Source organism: Ptiloglossa arizonensis, chromosome 8, assembly GCF_051014685.1.
Source record: "Ptiloglossa arizonensis isolate GNS036 chromosome 8, iyPtiAriz1_principal, whole genome shotgun sequence".
NCBI lineage: Eukaryota > Metazoa > Arthropoda > Insecta > Hymenoptera > Colletidae > Ptiloglossa > Ptiloglossa arizonensis.
The window spans coordinates 14,256,791-14,275,834 of NC_135055.1; the positions used below are offsets into that span (position 1 = coordinate 14,256,791).

General features: G+C 39.1%; 1 protein-coding gene and 1 long non-coding RNA gene across 5 annotated transcripts in view; one reads left to right on the forward strand and one right to left on the reverse strand.

The window, feature by feature from the left end:
• Task6 (TWIK-related acid-sensitive K[+] channel 6) overlaps positions 1-14,514 on the reverse strand; it is a 201,550-nt gene extending 187,036 nt beyond the window's left edge. The window contains exon 1 of the mRNA XM_076319248.1: positions 13,863-14,514. The gene's annotated coding sequence lies outside the window, so the exon portion shown is untranslated. The remainder of the gene's footprint in view (positions 1-13,862) is intronic.
• Positions 1-19,044, forward strand: part of LOC143150764 (uncharacterized) — a 229,313-nt gene that overhangs the window by 197,534 nt on the left and 12,735 nt on the right. For 2 of the 4 annotated variants that reach the window (XR_012993176.1, XR_012993177.1), the window contains one exon: positions 9,870-9,960. The exons of the other annotated variants lie outside the window; for them this stretch is intronic. This is a non-coding gene — a long non-coding RNA (uncharacterized LOC143150764). Of the gene's footprint in view, positions 1-9,869; positions 9,961-19,044 lie in introns of those variants that run through there. 4 annotated transcript variants of the gene reach the window in all.

A 19,044-nucleotide genomic window follows, 5' to 3' on the forward strand; every position in this document is an offset into this window, starting at 1 on the left:
CGCTTTCATCTGTTACAGCTTCTTTGACATTTGATAAATTTTTTGGTATTTTCGTGTCGCCCGAGAACACTAAATTTTTTTCTCGTTTGTTAAAAAATGTGGAGATCGTCTCTGGTGAACTTATCGATCGACACGAGAAGAACAATTTTGCAACGTGACGTTTAAGGAAAACCATGATTTTCTCGTTTGTTCGTTATTGTAAGGTTTAGTTTCTTATACTGTAGAAAATTGTATTCGTATTTTGATTTGTGGATTTTTTCAATTTTGATACGAACTTTTCACGAATCTTCGTATTTTTCATACGTATCTAACAGTAAGTTTCGTGTAATTTCCAATTGGTAACATTGAAAAGAATACATCTGTACTTATGTATTTGTGTTTAGCACACTTTAACATTGATCCGACGAGTTCATCGATCGTTATTAATAAGTCTGTTCAAAATCAGTTTCCATTGTGAGAAACGACGACGCGGTAGAAGTAAAATGACAGAGAGGAATCTAGTTCGTTGTCAACAATTAATTATGGGAAATTATTTGCATAAGAATTTACTAATTTATACCACCGGTAGGCGGAGATTAAAAAGCTTACTCGTATATCTGTCAAAATAGGATTATATTAATAATATCAAAGTTTTCAATGGCGCACTTCATTCCCAGTACTTAAAACAACAACAATTCCAAGTACTTAAGCCGCTTCTTTCGGAGAAACTGCTGGCAAGAGAAGTTTCTCGAAGAGCTTCAACCCCCCGAATACTGTTTCTGTAAGTATACTCTTACACGGTGTTACAAAACGTGCTTGCAATCTTTCCTCCGGCGAGCAATAACACTTTAAATTCTCTACATATAATTTCTTCGTTGCAGCTGGAAACTTTGAAATTTTTCTGTCGTGAAAATAATCCGCGACGCCTTCTCGAACGACCGGTAAGAAATTAAAATTAACAGGGAGAAACGATGCGTTTAAATTCCACGTTACAAGTATCGAAATTAATATTGCTTCGTTACAGTTGAAAACTTTGAAGTTACAGCATTTGGAAGCTTTTTACTTGAAAATAATCTGCGATCTTTTCCTCGAACGACCGGTAAAAAATTTTAATTAACAGGGAATAACGATGCGTGAAAATTACACGTTACAAGTATCAAAATTGAAATTGCTTCGTTAACAGCTGGAAACTTTAGAATTTTTCTCTCGAAAATAATCCGTGATCCCTTCTCCATAAGAAATTAAAATTAATACGAGAAAACGATTCGTGTAAATCACGCGTCAAAAGTACAAAAATTATTGAAATTCTTTTGGAAAAATAATGACAGTTTCACGCAGGAAAAAAACCATTCCAATAAAATTTTATACGATTTAACGCTAAAACAACCAATGACGAATGTACTCCTATTTGTATGAAAATATAGATATCTTCGAAGTTAGATGGAAAAAGGGCAAATTAATTTACAAGTACCATTAATTGTCTATTTCAATAATTGTCTACGAATATAGTAAGCAAAGACACCGTTAATAATGAAGTAATTTTAAAAAGTTTCAAACAAGTGAAATTGTCCCCTTGGACAGTTCTGGTATCGGTATACAGTATCTACATCGATGAATATTGTATCGATGTAGTTCTTAGCGTAGTGCACGAATATGGCGAACGAATGGAAATCGCATAAATCTACGCAAATCGCCTAACAATGCTACCAATCGCACTCAACGAATTCAAGGAGCAACAAAGCCACCGTTGATAACTTATCAATTGTAATATCCACCCCGATACTTGGATGGTGCAATTTATTAGCAGGCGGCCGGTATCGTTCGACCGGTACTTTGAAGTTCGATGGTCGACGGAGCTCAATATTACATCTGACTGGTCGGTACGAGTATTATACAAATTCCGATACGTGAGTAGATTTCGAAAATTATAAATCCCGTAGCGCCCATCGCGGGCAAATACGTGAACAGCATTATCCACTTTCACACAGGGTGGTTCTTTTTCAAACGTGCATCGCCTGGACACCGATCTGTTACAAAGCATGAAAGGCACGTTCTATTATCGTTAACGTAACATTTGAACGAATAAACATTTTACGGTATTGTATACCGCACACGGAACGAAAATCAATTTGTCGATTTATGATATATTTTCTAACGAAAGTTGTTCGATAAGTTTCATCGTTCGCTAAGAAATGGAGCTATTAGATTTGTCGTTTTATTTTTTTTTTAACGGTACTGTCGTTTAATGAACACGTGTGAAGTTTTACGTAGATCTATCGACTCGTTCGTATATTTACAGTTGTTCAAAGTTCAAGTGTAATAGTATTTTTTTTACAATAGAGAAAACGACAAAACTTATCGAACCAGCTAGTATTTTTCAACCGAGATAAAAATAATCGTTACTGTTACGTTATGTCGACTTCGAGAGACAGAGAGGTTATGTAGGTTTGAATGGAGGGACGTGGATACGAGGTGGGGATAGTCTCTGAATGGCTCTGAAAGTAGATCGTTTTTATAGATACTGGGTATACCAGAAGGAAGTCGAACAACTTTACCAGTGTGTTTGGTGGATTATTCCAAAACGAAAACGATCGTATAGAGTATTGGTTATGGTCGATAAGAGATAATGTTTTTTTCTTCTTTGGTCAAGTACCGTGTAAAATGCTGGCCAATGACGAACAGACTGTTGCGAGTGACGATATCGAAAGTAAACTTACCCTAGAGCGACAATAATCGTTAAAACTTCGAATAGATTTGAATCGACAGGTCGAGGAACGGTACTAATCCAAGAATCGCACTTTGAAATGTTTGGAAGAACAACTTTTTGCACTCGTTAAATTCGAGAGATCACATAAACCACGGGTACGGAGATCGACCGTTGTATGGGATTTATACTGCTCGAAAGCTAGCACTGGTGCTACGACCACTACCAATTTCAATATGGTTTTTCTATTGTACTGTTCTCAATTCCAACGTGAAGTTCTATGCATTTTACACGTAGCTTTAAGATTATTTGAAAGTGGATAATTTTGAAAAGAAATAAGAAAATTTTGGATTTTAAAAAGAAATAAGGAATGTTTGAAAAATAGATAGTTGTTGATCTGTTCCGATTAAGTACACGTAGAATCTATTTTGTCGAGAAAATCGAGGAAAATTGCTAGAAAATGAAACGATAAAAACTATAGATACAAGATTCAAATCTTGGGATACGTATTATATCCAACTTCGAGCTCTGAAGTTATCAGTGATGTTTCAATATAGCGTGCAATCGTACGAACTGATGGATTACAAATTATAAATTTGAATATCCAACGAATGATTAATTCGTGGACTACTATGCGTATCGAAAAATCCTATTTACTCTGACGGCTAAACCCTCCTAACATATTTAAGGATGAAATTATTTTATTCGAAAAGAAATTTTCAATCCACGATACTCGTCGATCTTGCGACAATAATAAATAGATTCGCATATTTCGATATTTAAAATAATTGAAAAATCACACCTGAATATACGTATACGTATTACACGGGATAGTTAAGAGGTTACGTTTCCAGGCATAGTTTCCGAAACACGCTGTAGATGGCGCAAAGTCGAATAACCTCGTTATAAGGGGAGCGCGTTTCCCCGCGTAGAGTATGGTTCGAAGCTTCGTAAAATATATATTTACGAATGCGTGGCACGATTTTACAAAATTGCGCGTATTGAATGTGAGATGCGTCCCGCCGTCGTTTCCTACCCGGTACACCATAAACAAAGAAGAAATACGTTTTCTATGAATATGTGATATTCCGTCCGCGGACGTCGCATCGGGACTCGCAATTATAATACAAGAACCCGATACACAATGAAACGACTCGTGGGTATTCTGTTTCCCGTCTTACGTAACACGACGATCGGTACGTGTACACATTTCGTTATTATCGTTGAAACATCCTATTACGTAATTTCGTAGGCGAAAATTTTTCCCCGTTGGCGCGGTTAAATATTTTTCTTCCATTAGACTTTCATCGAAATTCTTCGCAACGAATTATACCGAATTGTTTGCTGAAAGTTCACGGTTCGAAAAAGAGAGGCGGTGGAGGGTGGGGGGAGAGGTAAATAAATGATATCCGTACGAAAAGAAACATCCGATGAATCCGGTAACGGTAACGGAAGCTTTCGGGAATGGAAATAAAATGGTCGAATCGTGGCGATTCTAACGACGAACTCCCGAACCGTTGAAGAAACTTTGATAACGTAAGCGAAGTTTCACGGCGTTTGGTAATCTCCGCGGGCGGTTCTCGATTATTTTCCAAAGTACACAAGCTTCTCTTTTTTTTCTCTCTCTCTCGATGAAACCGGCGACGTATCGGATCCGACGAGAGGGATTTAAAAATTAATTTCAACTTCGCAACTACCCGCGACGGGGAATTGTACAAGATATATAGAACGGTATTTGCGGAACGTTGGACAAAGTTGGTTTAATGCCGTCACTCTGGAAATCGAATCATCCATCGGAGCAAAAGAAGGTACGACCTTCGAATTATTTTCGTAAAGCGAACTTGCTTGAAAATTGTTCGTCCACCCCCGCCCGTTGGTCGACGACGAGACGTAGCGAGGGGAGAGGGGGTTAGAAATAGTGGAAAACTCGCGGCGCGCAAACTTTTCGAAATTCGTGCGCGCGATTTATGTACACCGCGGAACGAAAAATAAAAACTTCCCGCGAAGAATTCCGTACACAACCCGGACGGTCTCGCGAAGATTAAATTCGTCGGTATACGCCAATAAGACGAACGAGAGACCCTCTGTTTTCCAATTTTCGAGTGAAAGAAAATTGAAATCAACTCGAGAGAACGACGAGAGTAAATTCAACGTTACCGTAGCATCGAAACGATCCAAGTCGATTCGCTGCTGCTGAATATTTCGAAATTTTTTCTCAGAAATAATCCGTGATCCTTTCTCGAACAATGAGAAATTGAAATCAACGTTGAGGAACAGTGTACGTAAATTCCATTGTCACGAGTATCAAAATTGAATATTGACTATTGATTATAGTTGCCGAGCTACAGGTGTAAACTTTGAAATTTTCCGGTCACGAAAATAATCCACGATCGTTTCTTAGACGAACGATAAAAGCAAAATGAACGTGGAACAACAATAGGTGTAAACGTTACAAAACGTGAGATTTACACGTGTGAAAATTAAAGTTGCTTCGTTGAAAGTATAAATTTTGAAATTTTCCTCTTACGAAAATAATCCATGATCGTTTCTCAGATGACCGATAGAAGAAATAAAAATGAACGTAGAAGAGCAATAGATGTAAATCTCGCGTTACGAAACGTAAGACACATCACACGTGTGAAAATTAAAGTTGCTTCGCTACACTTTAAGAGTTTAGAAATTGTTCTCTCTCTCGAATAATCCGTGATCCCTTCTTGCGCGATAAGAAATTGAAATTAACGCGGAAGAACGATACCTGTAACCACATCGTACCGATGGTGAAGCGTAGCAGTGTGTAAAAATAGTGGAAAACTCGCAGCTCGAACATCCCGAAATTCGTACACACGATTTATGTACGTACACCGCGAAAAATAAAAAGTTCTCGCGAAGGATTCCGAACGCAAACGTGTAGAGGGGGATCTCGCGAAGATTAAATTCGCCGAGATACGCCAACAAGACGAAGGAGACCCTCTATTTTCCATTTTAAGAAGCATTAAGGGACTACCCTAAGAGGATTTCTTTGTTAACCCCGTCAAAAGAAAATCGTTCACCGCCCGCTTGAACTTTTTCTTTGAAAATTGTTAGCCGGGGGAAAACTTACATACGACGAGTTTCGATAGATTTTTATCGTCCCACGCGCTTTAAAAAAAAATCATACAAATACCCGTGGGTTCCGCCAAGGGACGATATTTCGTCGAGAATCGAAATGTCACGCGTTAGGCCACCGATTCAATGGAATTCAACGTGGCACACGATCGTCGAATGATCTATGAGTTAATTTCGAGACGATTTTCGTGATCTTTCATCATCCGGTGTGACACACCGGTGCTTCCTCGATAATTTATCGGAATGGCTTACATGCTCGACCTTATCGATCTTTTAAAGTCTGAGACCACGCGAAGGTTTCAATCCTCGGACGGTTCTTCGAGCGCCATGGCAACTGCTCGAAACGAAGACGAGTCAATTTAAAAGATAGACATCTGGAAAACCGTCGCTCGATAAAATTGAATCGAGAAAAATGGAAGGGAAAATAGACCAACTGTGTGTGTGTGTATATACCGTAGACTCGGATCCTCGCGGTAAGACTTTTTCCGCTAGATAAACTTTAATAAATTTGAATCTTATTCCATCCGCGGGATGCACGATGTATCAACCGATAACCAGGAATCGACGCATGAAAATAATAAGGTAGATTCCCATTCGATATCGTCCGTGCACCCCATTACGTGGATGTGTCCTATTCGTAGACTTTCGAAAGAAATTTTTTACCAACGTTACAAAAATGTATTTCGAATATCGCGGGACGAATCAATTTTACGAAGGCAACGAGTATCGATTTTAACCGCAAATTGTTCTGTACGTAATCGATTAACGCTGCGTTACGATACGCGACACGGTATGTACATTTTTGGAAATTTTCAAAGAAATTTTTCACCACCATTAAAATGTATTTCGATATCACGGGATAAACGAATTTTATCGACCGTGAGTTGCAACACGTCGTTACGTACACATTTTTCAATTTCTCTTAACCGTAAAACGTTCTTCTTTTTCATTTACACTTGTAGCGTTTTGATAAAAATTGTTCAGGATATACAAAACTTGTATCTTTCGTTTCACGATACAACGAGAGAACTGAACAAATACAAAGGCGTTCAGTTGCATCTGTTATGGTAACTTTAAATATAGATAAAAATTGTATTGTACATTGGATCGAAAGAGACCCAAGGATAGCATTATTGTTATTCGAAGTATCTGTTCTGGAATAATTCTCGAAGTGTCTTTCATTCTCGCACCTCTTCGGCTCCACTTGGTTGAACTTTCTCGCATCCTTTAACGTGTACGTTATTTTAAAAATCAATTCCAACGAAGTTTGTCCGATGAATGAAATTTTAAACGCGTATACAAATTCCTCAGCAACTCCATTTACAATTCATAAACTTTATCCCTGTTCACAGTCTTAATAGAGGTTCGAAATTTTCTTTTGCATATGGAACAGGTTTCTGGCCAACGATGAAATTTAAAAAACAATTCTCCCCGACATTACAAACGTATTACGATTTACAGAGATTTCGAACTTCCTACCGATGCGAAAAACCCGATATCGAAAATATCTCGACGGGGAGAAGGATGGCTGGTCGTTTGAATACGGGAGTACGGTAACTTGAAAATCTCGACGAAAATGACGCTTCTGACCTTCGATCTCGACAGTCGGGTTGCAAAATGTTAAAACGCCAATCACGTACTTCTACGATAACAATGGAAAGGAAATTCAATCGTAAGGGCCACGGTAAACATTCTTCCTGGTCTTCCTCCCAGTCGGAGTGTGTGTTTACAAACGACTCCCCGAAGAGCACTTTAACCCCCTCGTAGTGGAGTGAAATGATGGGAAAGGGTTTAAAAAAATGTGTATTATTCTTATACCGGTTAAACATTGCTTTCATCCGTGAGAGGAAACTAAGGTGAAACGTGTTTCACGCACATACGTTTCCTCGTTGTTCGCGTTAATTGGGTTAAGTTTTATCGAGATTAGATTTTACAACGGAACTTTTAGCTACGCTGTGCTTCTTACGTGCATACCAAATTTTTTTTCGCGCTGAAATTTCATTGCGATGTAACATTCTTTATGGTAGAATTTTTCTATCCTATTCTGGTTCCTGTTCTGTACATTTTTTCCCCTATGGAAAAAATATGTAATATATAATATACGTCGTTAATAATAATAATAATATATATACATGGAAAAAATATGTAATACATAATATACGTCATTAATAATAATATATTTTTCATAGGGGAAAAAATTTTTTAAATAATTTCTAAATCTCTCCATTAAAAATTCTATTTCGCACCAGTGTCCCTGCAACGCGATGTACGCTCACTGGGGATCGTACCCTTTGCTTGTGAAAAGCAGTGCATTGAAATAACTATAACAGAGGGGGACGTAGAATTGCGTACAAAATAAACCATCCCACGTCCATGGTAAATTAAACGGTGCCACCGCTCGCCCCTGGCTCTGATGCACCAAACTGCGTAAAGGTTGATCGGGAACAGTGGTCGATTTTTCTTATCGAAAGGTCGCGGCGGGTAGGTCCGGTACAACCGTAAGCGTCGATGTCGAGACGCTGGGAAACGTTCACGAGGTGCTGCCTAATAAGATTCTCGTTTTGACGCCGCAACGTATGCCTGACGCCCGCTTATCAACGTCACAAACGAGCAGCCAGCGTACAGCGATAACGCAGTTACGGTGCAACCGGGGCGCAGTTTAGAACGCACATGAATACGTCCGAGTGTCATCGTGTTGACGTCCTTAATGGAATTAACCGTAGCTGCGGTGGGAGCATTTTAAAGTTCACCGCTGGAAAAGTACCGACAACGGTGTAAGTCCTGTCGCCGTAATCCGCTGTTCAATCTGGAGTACGCGGGTCGGTTGCTGGCTGCCAAGTATAAACTCCGCCGGTGTGGTCTGTGCAGTCGTGTAGAATCGTCAACTTCTGAACGCGGACGCGTGAATTTTCGAGGCGCCCGCGGTAGGCACTGAATATGCCACGATTTATAACCGTCGAGTTGTCAAAAAGTTGCCCGTACACTTTTCAGAGCTAATATTAACGTTTCCCGCCGTGGAACGTAAATTTTCTTTTTTTTTTTTATATATATATATATATATTTGTCACCTTCGTCGAATTGTCAAACTGTCATCCCGTTTGCGACATCTTCAACGAGTTGTCGAACAGTTATCCCTCCCAGTTATTGGAACTAGCATTAAGTTTCTCGGTCGTAGATGGTAAATTTTTTTTTGTAACATCTTCAACGAGTTGTCGAACAGTTATCCCATTTTTGACTTCTTCAACGACTTGTCCAACAGTTATCTCATCTTTAACATCTTCAACGAGTTGTGAAACAGTTATCTCGTCTTTGACATCTTCAACGAGTTGTCAAACAATTATCCCCCCAGTCATTAGAAGTAGCATTAAGTTCCTCGGTCACAGATAGTAAATATATATCTTTAATATCTTCAGTAAATTGTCAAAGAGATGTGAGTTATACTTTTCAGAACTAACATTAAGTTTTTCGATCATAGGAAGTCAATATATATCTTCAACATCTTGATCGAGTTGTCAAACAATTATCCCACTTTCTAGGTCTAACATAAATATTCTCGGTTATAGTAAATTTATATCTTTAATATCTTCGCCGATTTGTCAAAAAGTTGCTCTCTATAGCGTTTTAAAATTAATAGATATACCAAGAGTGAGCGAGATAGAACAACAGCGAGCAAGCCTCGCTTTAGATAACCGATACTTTAAAATACACTAATGTAACATAAAAATTTATTATCGATCGATCGACGAGGTTCTCCCGTTGAAAATGAACCCATACACGACCTCGTTCCAGCTAATTTTAATAACACGTTGTTCGAATTATTTCTGAAAAATTATATAACGCGAAAACGTGTTCCGATTAGTCAGAAGTTCGTACGAAACTTGATATTATTTCCGCGCGTACATTTTATTACCGCAGATGGGTAGTAAAATATATTCAGAACAAATAAATAGAACAATGTTATACTGAAATTGAACGTATCGTGCGTCACGATAATTTATAAATGTAAAAATGTTACATTTATTGCGCAAAGTTCAGAAACACGTGTTATTGCTCTAACCGAACGTGCTATCTGTGTTGTCAGGGTCCGTGAGTAATACGAACAATGTGATTTAATATCACGAAGTACTCCACGGGATGACTCACGGGATTGGATTACACCGCACGTGGGTCATCGAAACAAGTTTCTATCTCCACCTTGTTCGCCCCAACTAAAATGGTAACTCGGCTCGGGTTCGAGTGGAAAAATTTCAACATCGACCACCATGTACGTAAGACTTCTGTTAACCCATTCGTGAATTTATTACACGACCAAATCGTTTACTATTTCGATGTTCGATATCGATCCAACGAATAAGTAATATCCTTTTTCTTCTCTACGATCGAACAAATTTGCACGAATACAAATTTATAGCAATCTTTATTTTATTTGTCAAACGATATCGTAATCCACCTCGATCCAACAAGTATACAATTACTCTACAATGGAACAATTTTACACGTATACAAATTTATGGCAATCTTTTCTATTTATTTAAGGATTAATATTTCCATTTATCGTGGTCGTTATCCCGATACGATATGATTACCCTAATTACCATTCGTTACTCGTGACAATTATCGAGAAATTTAACCGTTCAAATATTAACGTCCCCGCTGGAACACCGTCAAAGGAACGCGAAGAAAGTACAACGAACGTTGCGCTAATAAATCAATTACTCGACATTGTCTGTAATTCCTGTTGCTCTAAAATACCAACAAGGAATTGCTACCTTTCCTTTACGTAATACATAAATTATTCATAGCTTCCTCTTCTATCGTCGTTGTGTTACTTGAACGTGTTGGTCCACCGAATAAAAGTTTCTGATAAATACGGTGGTTCACCGGGCCAGTCGCGCGGCATTTCCGATATAACCGTGAAAACAGGTCAAAACGTTACCAATGTTAGCGATCGCGTTAAAATCCCCTTTATTTCAATATGCTACTCCGCTTAATGAAAGTTTCCTAGTAAATATTGTGGCCCACGGGTTACCCACACTGCATTTAACGCACTTCCGTTACAACGGTAAAAATAGGTCACTGTGTTACCAATATTAGCGATTGCGTTAAATTCCGCTCACACTTCGCTCACCCTTCCCGCTGTTTTGCTTCAACATGCTAGTCCACTTAAGAAGTTACGGGAGCGTGACGAGTTGAAAAATAAGAAGCATTCGAAGCGTTTTTATACGCGAACGACTCCGCAATTTCGTTAAATATTTATCCATTACCCGCGAACACCACGGAATTACGACACGGTTGAATTTCGTGAAAAAATTTCAATTTTCATCAAAGCTGCGGTCGATCGCGCGGAGAAACTCTCCGCTTAAATAGGCGAAAAATGTAACGACCGAATGCTCCGAAATAAAAAAGAAAAAAAATTAAAAAAAACACACAAGGAAATTTTACAATTCGCATTAGCGACTCTATCGTCGAGGGTGGAAATTTTGTCTAATTTCTACTTTCACATTTTTCGTCTCCGTTCAGAGTTAAACATTGGATTTGTCGCCCTATATTTTCGCATTCTTTGGACCGTAACGTGAAAAGTTTTTGAAAAATAATTCGAAAGGCTCGACGACACAGAAACGGTAATGCAGATTGTAAAACTTCCTTGCTTTTTTATTTCGGATGATTCGTTCGTTGAATGCCTTCTCCGGCTGGTCGGATGAAATGGCTCTGTACCGAGTGGTCGTAACTTTTACTAGAATCGAAATTTTTTCATAAAATTCAGTAGATTTGTAGTTTAACGTGTGTAGTTTCGAGTAATGGACGAAGATTTGATAAAAGTACGTGCTCGTCTTCGTAAAGACGTTCCAAATACTACCTTATGTTTCAACCCTGTCGCCCCATCGTAACCCGTTAACCCTCTTAAACTCGAGCGTTCGATCCTTCGTACGCTCGCAACATCGCGAAAACTATGAAACGCGCGGTACTCTATTCCAAGCCCTTGATACTTGGAGCTTTCTACTAACAAAGAAACGAGGATAAATATTTACTCGAAATTATTCGAATAATCCACAACCCCGATAATAGGCTACCTCTATCGTAGTCTTATCGAGGTATTCGATGTTTGAATTGTACAAACGCTGGAAGAAATATCAACAAGCACATCTTACACCGAGACAACACTTGAGAATCGATACGTATTCGTATCGACCCTTTTTCATGCTCGGAGTATAATTAATAAAAGTAACAATTAAAAATAGACCGATACAGCCTTCTTCGCAGATTATACGTATACACCTGTATTTACAAGGAAAGAAATAATTTTTGTAAGAGTACAGATTAAAGCTAGCGGTGCATCAACCCCTAAATGTAATTAACATTTATTTCGGTTATAAGTACACCAATTTCCTCAACACGTTCGCTACCATGCGTGTACGTACGACGCGAGAGCTTCGAAAATCTACGATAGCCATGATTTCCCATTTCGCGCCCATACAGAACAAACGAAGCGTGTAACTCTAGACCAGTGTCACGCTACACGCAACACACCGTACGAAACGTTTAGTTACCGGCGCGTAAATACTTTTATAGTGAAAAACACGGGCCACGTTAAATGAAAAAAAAAATAACCAAGATCCGAAGAGGACGTTCGAAGAACGTTGTCGCGTTCAATTTCGTCGTATTACCAATTAAAGGGAAAAAGGAACACTGTTCTCTGTATACGTAACACGGTGATTTTAATTCAATAACGAATTACAAAGGTCTCGACTACAGAGGATTACCACTAATATAATTTTCCAAGCGATCCTGGTAACGAACGTGTTGATTTCGGGACACGGTTAACGGCTGTTGCTGGATCGCTACCATCGCTACACGTCGCTGGCTCGCACGGTACGATTTATTCGTGGAAAAGAAATACAGCGCTCTAGATCAGCGTCGCATAATACGCAACACACCGTTCGAGGTATTCAATTAGTCTATTTAATACGTAAATATTTTCACAACGAAAAGCGTACTTTAAATAAAGAAAAAAGGTAAATAAAATACGAAGAGGACATTCGAGAAATATTCTCGCGTTCGATTCTGTCACGTTGCGATTAAAAGGAAAAAAGAATCTATAATGGATTCGTGTATTCGATTGTTAAGTAAATTTACCATCAACGTGGTATATATACGGAGAACGATTTTTCTAAGCGAAAGGCTGTTAACAAACGCGTCGGTTTCGCTACCATCGCTACCCGTTACTAACTCGCGCGATGTAATCTATTAACGAAGAACAAATATTATACTTAACTTTCAAAGTATTCAATCGGTCTACTTAACGTGTAAGTTTTTCTATTACAATCGAAAACATACACTGAACCAAAAATAAAGAAAAGAAGATACAATAAAGAACAAGAGATCTTCGTGTTCGACTATCGCAACTTTCAAAGCGTTCAATTGGTCTGTATAACGCGTGAGCGAGTGAAAAATAAAGAAGAAGAGATCTTGGTACTCGATCCTCGAACGCAACTATCGGCAACGCGATGCAAGCCGGACGTGATTTTTCCAAGCGAAAGCCGGTTAACGAACGTGTTGATTTCGGGGGGGTAGGGATAGATGGAGGGGATAGCGCCGCTACCATCGCTACCAGTCGCCGATTCGCGCGGCACGATCCGCTCTCGCCGCTAGAGAAGAAATACGTGTGCATCGGTCGGGCGAAAAAACACGGCGCGACCGTGCGTCGTCGTCTTTGTCGTCGTCGGCATCGAGTATGCCGACAAGCCCGGCACAGTAGTCGCGGTAAAGATAAAGCCAGACGACGGGTGAGGCGCACGCGGCACCGGCGACTGACCGACCGACCGACCGACCGACCGACCGACGACAGACGACGGATCATCGCACGAATCGAAGCCAATTATCGGCGTCGACTGGCACCGCCAATCGAGTAAGGAACCCGATCCGCGTCCTGCCGCGGCGAACGGAAGCCCGTGATATCCGCGCTTAACGACGTCTAACGTCGATAAGGAAAAGTTAAACGCCGAGGGAGGAAAGAGGAGAGGGACAGGAGGGAAGCGGCGAGGGAGGAGGGGGCGGTTGACGGGGGATCCCTTACCTTTCCACGTCACGGCGAGGTGCACGCGAAATCCGACCACGCCATTCTCTCTCTCGAGCACAGCACCGCACTGCACCATATATATACACACAAAGAACACACTTCAACACATCTCCACCCCACCCGTGACAATTTTACTTTTAATCTCTCTCCGTCCTCTCTGCGCTCCTCGCGTTTACTCGTCCGTTATTTTTTTATTTTTCTTTTCTTTTCTCCCTTACCGTCGCTCTTCTACCGGTTTCTCTCTTTCTCTGTTCCCCTCTAGGTTATCTATCCTTGTCAATCCACCACCCACCCCACTCCTTTTCTCTCTCTCTCTCTCTCTCTCTCTCTTTCTTTCTTTCTCTTTCTCTCTCTCTCTCTTTCTCTCTCTCTCTCTCCCCGACCGGCAGGAAAACCTTATCGTCGGCCTCCCTTTTCTCCGGCGCCCTTTCTTCCTCTCGCTGTTACCGAGACGATGACCGGGGACACCGCCGATTATCCGCCAGCGAGACCGTTGGATCGCGACGTCTACGGAGCGTTCTCGGTACGCGACGATGGAGGACGGCGTAGGACGAGGTTAGGAGGAAGAGGAAGAAGAAAAGGAAGCACCTCCCTGCGGCACGCGCGCGCACGAGAGAGAGAGACAACCCAGCATCCAGCTACGCCCGTGACAGCGTCTGGGCAACTACTGAGGACGATCTGCGCGGTTCCGGCGCAAGCTTTCGTTCGTATTTTGACCGGTAGCGGCGCCACCGTGGTTCATCCCTTTTCGTTAAACGGCCACCGTACCATGGTGCGCACCGCCGTCCACGTTTCAACGCCGTGGCTTCCCGTAGCGACGGGGGATGAGGCGAGGCGAGGTGGGGCCAAGAGGAGATCGTTGCGCTTTCGCGTGCGTCGCACGGTGTGCCACGACCATCGGTTTCGAACGAACGCTGCCAGGGAAAACGAAATTCCTTCCCGATTTTCAATTCCGAGTATCGCCCCGTATCACGTTTCGAGTCACCGGCGGCGTGAGAAACGTCGATCGTTAACGATCGATCCACTCGGCGCGAAAATTGCGCGAAATTTACGGAAACTCGCGCCCGCGTTTTCATTTCGCACATGATGCAACGAGAGGATTAAAGAAATACAGGCGCGGAAAATTGCGTCCGTTAGGGATGTTTCGATTACAGAGAAACAATGTATTATAGAGCGCGATGGAGAGGCAAAGATCCGAGGAGCACGGTGAAATTAATGGGAGCGGAAAGTTTCCAATTACGGGGGAAATTGTTGCAATTGTACGATGGAATATGAACGAATCAAAATTTGACTTCATTGCGCGGGTAAATTGTCACGCGTTGGTCTTGTTCGATATTTCTTTTTCGTATCAAATTTTTGCCGATCTTCTTCTTAATGGTGACAAAAGTATTGCAATGTAATAAATAGAGTTCGTTTTTATTCGTCGTAAGTGGATTGTATAGTTCGAAAATTGTTATTTCTACTGTATACCTGGTGTGCTTTCTCTTGGGTAAAAATTTGATTTTTTTTTGTGAGAATGATAATAGTAATGTTGGATCAGTTTCTTAATCTTTTGTATGTTTAATGTATAGATTAATAAGAACGAAGTTAAACGCTGAAAACGAGAATTCGATATCGTAACGATGCAATAGCTGTGTTTTTAAATCCACTACAATAACGTTCTTCCACGTTCTTAAGATTTAAACTGCTTTCGATTTCTTTACGAGATGAATACGCTACACGTGGAACGTGCAATATATTCGTGTATTGTATCAAATATGCGAAATAAAAAAATTGTTTTTTTAAATCTTCTATCGACGAAACGAAGTTTAGTTTACGTAACAGTTCAGACCGGTTGACGAGTGTTAGCATAGATTCTTTTATTTCCAATGAGTTCTAAATGCAATTAAACGGGTATCAAACTCGATTTAATCGATAGGCAATTAGTCTCGAATCGTGCAAACATATTCCTTAAAATGGTTTGATACAGATACTATAAGTAGTTTCAATTTCGATAGTATCGAAACAAGTATCGGTCTGTCGCTACTTCAAACATAAAAACCGTATAAATTAATTAATCGATTTACCTTGCTAAATTTACGATAACTTGCAATTTCGGAAGAATGACAATTTGTTCACTTTAAAGTAAGTAAACAAATTTTAAGGTGAACAAACGTTTATGAGGGTCGCAATGTAACGATTTTTCGTAAAATAATTTACAAATTATCATTGACACAACTATTTGAACGAGAAGTGTCAAATGTATGAGATTTCCAGAATTTTTTAATGAATCGGTATATTCCCTACTAAAATAGAAAAATACGAACAAAAAGAAAAATATTTGCTTTCGAAAGGAAATGAAAGATTCAACGAAGATATACAAAGGCATCCTTATATTATTTTAATGAAATCAATGTTCCAAAATATTTCAGTTTATTTATTTTCATTAAAGTAAAGTATCTCCTCGCCCTCGAATCACATAAATACGTCTTTAGTGGCTCTTGAAAAATGTTATGCTACAATTAAATTTTTACGACATAAATAAACTAAGAAGCAAGATTAAACAAATTTTAAAGTACTTTCAGTAACTTTATTTGTCTAAACGGGTTCATTTTACCCTATTAAAAATTTTAATCCCAAAGATAAATTTTGCTATTCGACACCTCGTTTTTACAACGAATAATGATAAAGTGTTAACGTATACATTTTTTTATCGTGTCTTGCAAGATTCGTACTATTGTGTATCGATGTCCTACGAACGTACATGCCCGTGGAACAGTCAGCCATTGCGATGAAATTTGTTCGAATCAGTTCTCGCAAAAATATTCGAGACCTTTCTTTTTGTCCGCAAACATTCGTATTGAAGGGATGACGAAAACTCTTGAAGTTGAGGGTAAAAAACATACTCGACCGATACCTCGAACGCTATTAAATCTAGGGACAAAGTTCCAAGGAAGATTCTTATTTGAACACCTTGAAACAAGGGATACATCTTCGGGAATAACTTATAGAAATGTAATTACTTAACCGATTGTTTTTAAATTCTCATGTTTACCGACCAGTGAGTAATATTTACGAATTTTCTTATATCGATATACTAATCAATATTTTTCTTTCAGGAAACACTTAAAGAAACGTGTCTGTTTAAATTTGAGTATATTTTAAATAACATAATTTTGATTGTGTGAAAAATTCCAGTTCGAAAACATTCGTATTTCGTAATTTGATTGTTTTATTTACCGTAACCAAATTTGCGCTGAACTCGATGATAATTTTACAAGAAAAATAAAAATGGGTAGAATTGTTACTAATGTGTTATTTAAACGTATCAATTTTTCTGAATGGTGTTCCATTGGATGAATTCGTTGTTCGGGAATGTATCATTTTCGTGCTTAAACTTTTCTTCTACGTCGAATACTTTCCAAGATATTGGACCGAATAGACTTTTTCATCAGCGACTTTGAAGGCTTTCACCCCTTCGATATAGATGTTTGACGATACAAAAACATATTGGCAAATGTATCCGAATATATGGCCTTTTTTCATCCTCGAGACGAGTTCGATAAACTTCTAGAATTGAGCCACTTAGTTTTGAGTACCTGTGCAAGGCTCGCTGGAATTCGTAACACAAACGAATAAAGTAGTGATTCTTCGTGTAAAAATAAATCGAAAGTGTGGTGTAAAATTGTTTCGTACAAGGGCTCGTTATCGAAGAATTCAATTTTAAAAAATTCATCGAGTACGTTTACGATTTAGTAAAAGTTGACCAACGTATCTGTATATTGTTTATTATTTCTGTTCGTGTTAGTGACTTGAGAAACATTAACGATTGCGCGATAATATCGTTTACTACTGGTTCTGACTAATTATAAGACAGTAAGACTTCTAAAATCGACAAAAAACCTGTACCATCGCCAAGACGGACAAATATTCCCGTAAGTAGATATGGTGAGCAATGAACAGACACGTTAGCAGAGCTACACTTAATTCTATGTTCAAAATCAATTTCCTCGGGCACGAATGCTCGTATAAAAAATGATATTTCACATTTTCGTTTCATTTTTACACCGAGCATCGTTAAGCAAATTTAGTACAATATTACTTACAATATTTGTAACAAACGCAACTTAGAATATACGTTTCGATACAAATACGTTCAGAAGAATGAAATAAACCACAATTACAATTTTTAATGAGCAGAAGGTACGTCCCAAAACTTGTAATAACGATCGAAGGAATAAAGTTGCCATAGTATGATTATTCGTCTAGAGAAATATTATAAATATCATTATCAGTGTGATTGGAATGATTATGATCGAGTACATCGATATTTTCTACTCGGATTGTGTGATCTTTATTCTTCACCAACGAAGTTATATTTCCGTGCATAATAATTGAATCTACAGAAATGTGATGTGTGCATCGTCTTAAAAATTAGGGTAAAAGCAATCGATAAATGACTCCGATCTGCAGAGACATTTTTGCGATCGTTCGTTTTCGTCGTACATCATTGGAAACGATGGGATTGTATTTTATCTGTTGGTACCATCACGGTGCGATCGTCGGTAAATTCTAAGGTACACTGGATAGAACCTTTTTACGATTTACGAGCGAAAGCCAACGTGTAAATAGCGACGAGTTGACGATATTTCGTGAAACGACACCGTGACTGGAATCGTGAGGAGATCAGGACTGTCACTGATTTTTACTCCATTACTTTCAATAGATAGTACGCAGTGTCATCTGATAGGTTTGGGTAAATTTTCGTCATGGTCCTCTGTTGTTGTTTAAAGTTTAATATCTGCTGTGTCAAATATTGAAAACAGTTTCTAATTTTGTATGTAGGTCAAATTTGAGGAGGTGGGTCAAAAGTATCAAATTTGGGGACACGTGCAATTGCAAGAGTGAAACACAAACTATAACAATTTAATGTCTCATAATACTATAAAGTTTCAGTGTAATCAGATCCGGATATTACGTTACGCTATCGTACGCGGTTCAAACGTATGTTTATTGCTATCAAAACATTACAATTTAATAATATCGTTACTAATGGTAAATTAGAGCATAAATCGATTTGAGCAAATACGAGTACCAATAAATTGAATACCAATAGTTTGTATTTAGCGGTTCAAACAGCTGGACAGTTTTATACCTAAATGAATTTCTATAAAACGTTATGATAGATTTACAGTAGAAA